The following is a 6,000-nucleotide window of genomic DNA, read 5'->3' as shown; positions in this document are numbered from 1 at the left end:
AAGCAGAGACAAAAGGACCACAAATCCAAGGCCATCTTGGGCAGCTTAGATCCTTCTCAAAATGGGGATGAGACAAAGTGGTAGGGTCTGTAATTCCAGCTCTTAGGAGGCAGAGGCAAGGAGGAATCTCAAGTTTGAGGTCAGCCTGGGCTTCTTTTGTTCTTTTTTTTTAAAAATTATTTAATGTATATGAGTACACTGTTGCTGTCTTCAGACAGACCAGAAGAAGGGACCAGATCCCATTATAGATGGTTGTGAGCCACCATGTGGTTGCTGGGATTTGAACTCGGGACCTCTGGAAGAGCAGTCTTAACCGATGAGCCATCTCTCCAACCCGACTTTTGTTCTTAATATGCAAAGAATTTACCTTTTTTCTTGTTACTTCCCCCCTCTTCTAATAGGATCACACTATGTAGTCCAGTCTGGCTATGTCTGATATTTTAAGAGTATTTAGTGCTTTCATAATATCCCATACAGTGCAGACCAGCACTCTAACTCCAGGTTAAGAGTCTCTGGCGAGGGTGAGGAGTGGTAAATTCTGAATAAGAGATTGCCTGCAGGATGAGCGAGGTGGTGCACACCTGTGAGCAGAGCACTCTGGGGGTCGAGGCAGGACATTCAGTTTAAGGTCATCCTTGCCTGCACAGTGAGTTCAAAGTCAGCCTGGGCTGTGTGAGATTCTGTCACAAACAAATCCTAACCACAACAGAAATAGCTGCAAAATAAAGATTAACATTCACCTCCTAAATTTAGGACCTTCATTTTTTTTCCCCCTTAATATATCAAGGGGGGAAAGCCTGAGCTTCTGTTTCTCTCTCCTCTTTCTCTCCCTGGGACAACTGGTTAAGAAACCATCCTCTGTGTACTGACACCAGGTCGGTAGCTAGATGTCCCAGTTATCCAGTTAGAGGTGGGCAGCAAGGTGGGGGCCTGGCCGTGGAGTCAAACGCAGAAACGGACATTGTCGTCTGGGTAGTTGGCTGACACTTTGGGCTGACTGGGGAGTAGTTTGTCGTGGGAGGTTTAGTTTTCAGCCAGCTGTAGGAGTTTGTTTCTCCTAAGGTTCTCTCTCCTTTAGGGTATCACCTCCTGGGAGCCCTTCTTACTCTGGAGCATTTGTCTCCACTTTTTTTTTAATCTAAATTTTCTCTGGGGGGAAAGAACCCACAAATATGAAACAACTCTCCCTTGAAAACAACAACAACAATAAAAAAACAAAACAAAACAAAAAAGATCAGTCTCCTTCAGGCTTCCAACACAAAATACCCTTCAGCCTGCAGATGGAATCATCTCATCAAAATAATCTAATTTACTTTTCCTCAAATGTCAGGGTCAGAACAGTTGCCAACTAGATTCTCCTCCCTGATAGACTGGCCCAGAACTTCCCATGCAGACCGGGACAGCCTGTAACTCTGTAATGATCCTCTTGCCTCTGCCTCCAGAGTGCTGTATACCATACCCTTCTGAGGACAGATTTCCAAGATGTCCCTCTTTATATCTCTTAGGGATAATCTCTTTTGTTTGCTTCTTTCTCTCCTAAAGTTTACTGCTAGAAAGGCCAGAGGTCTGAGTATGGTCACCTTCTTATGGTGCACAGAAATTCGGGAGACATTTGCAGTTAGCAAGTGATGGTTTCCTTAGGTCTTCAGGTGCAGAAGGTGTCACCCTACTAAAGGTGTTTTAAATGCCGGAAGCAATGGCCACAAGATTGAGAGCATGGGCCAGTTGCAGGGAGTGATGGCGTCTCATCCTATTTACCTTTCCAACTCCCCCTTTGCCCTCTCTCCTGGGGTGGGGGCTCCCTCTTTCTGTTGTCTCACTCAAAGGGTAGTTCTACAGTCATGTTCTTACCACTTAGTCTTCCAGAGTGGGACTCTGGGGGTTTCCCCAAGGAATGATGGGTAGGCATAGTGTTTGTGGTAAACACTGAACAATACTCATCTTACCTGTGGGTTGGGATTGGTGGGAAGGTTCCTAAAACAGTAGGCAACTGGTTCCCTCTGATTCACCTGCTCATATACTGCCACCTAGTGGTTCTCTCTCCTCCTAGCACCCTGGGTAATAGGGGATGCTATAGATACTTCTCTAGTGACACCCCCTAGACCCAAACTGGCTCACTCTTCTTATCTCTTTACCCATCAGACACAGACTTGTTTCCATTAGAAAAAAAAAACAACAAAACTCTGGGTCTGGAGGTGAGTAATTAGCATAAGGGTTTCTTTTCCCATCTTGAAAAACTTGGAATCTACTACCATCCCTGTGTGCTGCCTGGATTCTCTGTCCTGTGGTGATCATGCGAGATGAGAACCTGCTTACAATATGTCCCTGACAGAGGTGGGAACGGTCTCTGCCAGTGCAGGCCTGCTCCGAATAGGCAGTTTTGATGTACACTCTCTATGGCTGCTCGGGTGCTTGTCTTGCAAAATTCCTCATGTAGAATCTGGCAACAGCAGCCAGCCCTTACTGAGCAGTTACCATGTGCCAGGTACTTCTCCAAGTGCAGAGAACTTGACAGACCTCTTCATCTCCCTAATTACCCAGTAACCTGCAGAGAGAGAGAGAGAGAGAGAGAGAGAGAGAGAGAGAGAGAGAGAGAAAGAGAGAGAGAGACAGACAGACAGAGAGAGACAGAGAGAGACAGACAGAGAGAGACAGAGAGAGAGAGAGCAGGCACAGTTCTTCTTCACTGAAGAAACGGAGGCACCAAATGCCAACATATCATACAAGAGAAAGTGAGATTTATTCCCAGCTTGTCTAGCTCTGGGGTTTGTGCTCTCAACCACTGTTCTGCTGCCCTGTCAATGTGCAGAAGTAGGTGCTGGTAACTGTTAAGGGAGCAGGACTCTGCATTATAGAGCCCCTCATGTCCCCAGCTCATCGGGACTCCCTGCACTGAAGACCACAGTGCCCACAGAGGCGCTCTCCAGTGTGCTGATTTCCAGGCGTTGCTTCTGGCTATGTCTCAGAGATTCATCACAGAAGAAGAAACAACCAAGTAGCTAACCAAAGGCAGTCTGAGGAACTGACCAGACACGAGCTGACCTGGGTTCTAGGGAGGACTGTCCTGAAAGACAGCCAAAATCTCCTTCCCTGTCTGGGCTTTCCCTTTTGCCCTGACTGTCCCTTCCCACTTTGTAGATGAAAGAGTACCAGCAGTGACATTCTGATACTATTAAAACTTAACATTTGATTATTATTTAGTTTTACTCATTCATGTGTGTGGGTACATGTGTCATGGTACACATGTGGAGGCCAGAGGACAACTTGTGGGAATGGTTTCTCTCCTACAGTGTGGGTCCTGGGAATTCAGCACCACCAGACAAGGCAAAGAGACAAATCCAGACTTTATTTGTGCTTGCAAGTTACAGCCAATCAGTAACTTCTTCCTCCCATGATTTCCTTCGTTGCTGTCTTCTTCGTTGCAGGCTTGTAGAAAAGGCTTGTGGGTATGGAGACACAGAAAGGGTATAAGCTAGAAGCTGGCTGTTTGAGGGGCAGGTTTGATGACCTGTCCTCTTTCTACTTTAAGCCTACTTGGCTTAAAGTCACATGAAGCAGCAGGGTCTTGGCTCCATTCAGTGAAGAGAAGAATCCATGGCCAAGGTAGGAAATGGGAGTTGTGGATGGTTGTTTCTTCCTCAGGTAGGATAGAGAGAAGAAAGTGTTCCCTGAAGGACAAGAAATGTGAATTTTCTTTTTGCCACTCAGAATTAGAAGCATGGGTAGAGTGCAGTCCAGCTGTTTCCCTAGCACACGGGAAGCCCTGGATCAGCCACCAGCACAGCACCAACTGGGTATGGCGGTGCACATTCCTCACTCAGTACTCCGGAGGCAGAGGCAGGAGGATCAGAAGTTCAATTCCATCTTCAGTTGCATAGCAAGTTTGAAGCCAGTTTAGGATATATATATATATATGATCATGTTTTAAAAACAAAACAAAACAACCCAACAACAACAAAAAACAAAACAACCAATCAACCACCAGCAAAAAAAAAAAAAAGACAACAACAAAAAATGGGGGTGGAAAGAAGTCTGGAGAGATGGTTCAGTGTTCAAGGACACTTCCTGCTCTTGCAGAAGACCTGAGTTTGGTTCCCAGCTCTTACATGGTGGCTTACAGTCGTTCACTAATCCAGTTTCAGGGGACCTGGCGCCCTCTTCTGGCCTCCATCAGTACCTACACTCATGTCCACGACCCCCATAATTAAAAAATAATAAAAATAAAAGTTTAAAAGAGGGCTGGAGAGATGGCTCAGCAGTTAAGAGCATTGACTGCTCTTCCAGAGGGCCTGAGTTCAATTCCCAGCAACCACATGGTGGCTCCCAACCATCTATAATGAGATCTGATGTCCTCTTCTGGTGTGTCTGAAGACAGGGACAGTATACTCACACAAAAGAAATAAATCTTTAAAAAAAAAGTTTAAAAGATAGATTTACAAATGTGAGTAAACTCTTTTCCTGTTACCTTGTCTCTTAGAGTCCTTATGAATGCCTGTGTTTATGTGTGTACCATTTGGCATGTGTGCCAAGGACAGTTGTGGGATAGATTCCTAGAAGAGCAATTGATGGGTTTAAAGGATTTGGTAGAAAATTTCCAACCTCTCTGTACTTATGTGCAGTAAACAGTTCTCTTTAGGGATGTCATGAAGTCAAAGCTGGAGCGACAGGCTTGGGCTTTGTGATCACACAAGAGCTCAGGGAGCAAGGTCTATTGTGTATGTTCAGAATGAGTTCACTTAGCTGCTGCAGACTAGAGAGGGGTCTGGGTGGGAAGACTCCATGGATAGATCCCGTCACTGTCACACTGACCAGGTTCACGCCCTACAATAAAGTCTGACCCCATTTTTCAGCCAGAAGATGGAAATACTGAAGTCAAGCTAGTCACGAATGCCCTCCTTCGTCATTCTAAATTCTAAACCCACTCACCATCAAAGTGGCTCCCATTGCTACCCCACCCAAGTCAAGCTTTCCTGCTACTTTAAAACACCAGATGGGGACTAGCTAATGACAGAGCACTTGACTAGTCTGCAGGAAGTCCTAGATTCAATTCCCAGTAACACACACAGAGACACATACCATCAAAACCAAAAAAACCTACCACAGTATGGTGTTCTTGCTCACAAAGCATAATGCATATTATTTATTACTTAAAAGTTACATCTCTTTATATATTGTGGGTCTTGATATGCAGCCCAGGGTAGCCTTGAACTCATGATTCTCTTGCCTCAGCCTCCCAAGCAGCTATTAAAAGTTAATTTGATTTTATTCCTAGGAATCCTCATAGAAGAACGAAAGTTTCTATGGGTGTGGTGTGTAGTGTTACGAATGTGATGGAGTAGGTACATGCACATGTATGTGCTGGTACTCATGTACATATGTGTATGTATGTGGAGGCCAAAGTCAGTGTTGGCTGTTTTTCCTGAGTTGCTTTTCAACTTCTTCCTCTTCTTTTTTTTCTTAAAGATTTATTTACTTATTATATATAAACACACTGTAGGCTACCTTCTTGGCCAGTCTGGGAAATACTGGTCATACACAGTTGGGCACAAGGAGAAGATTCACAGAACGTGAATGCCTCTGGCGTTTGCTTCTAGATTTACACAAAAGAGCAACATTAATTTATTCATCAAGTCATTGTTATTTTGAATTTTCCGCCACTTTTGGTTGAGTCTAGTGCTAAGTGACCTGGTCCTTAAACTTATGGAAACAATCCCACATCCACTCTTTCCCTGACCCTGAGCCTCATGTAGCCCAGGCTGACTTAGAATTTGCTATGTAGGTGAGGATAACTTTGAACTTCTGATCCTCCTGTTCTGCCTCTTAAGGTCTTGGGTCATAGGTGTGTGCCAGCATGAACAGTTTTATATGGTACTGGGGATGAGAGAGGTTTCAAACATTCCCGACATGCAGTCTGCCAAGCCACCTGAGCTACATCTCTAGCCCACCTGCTTTCTTTTCTTTTTTTCTGCTTCTGTTTTCTTTTTCAAGGCAGGATTTCTT

Source organism: Micromys minutus (genome assembly GCF_963924665.1).
Source record: "Micromys minutus genome assembly, chromosome: 10".
NCBI lineage: Eukaryota > Metazoa > Chordata > Mammalia > Rodentia > Muridae > Micromys > Micromys minutus.
Note: the sequence above shows the minus strand (reverse complement) of the source record.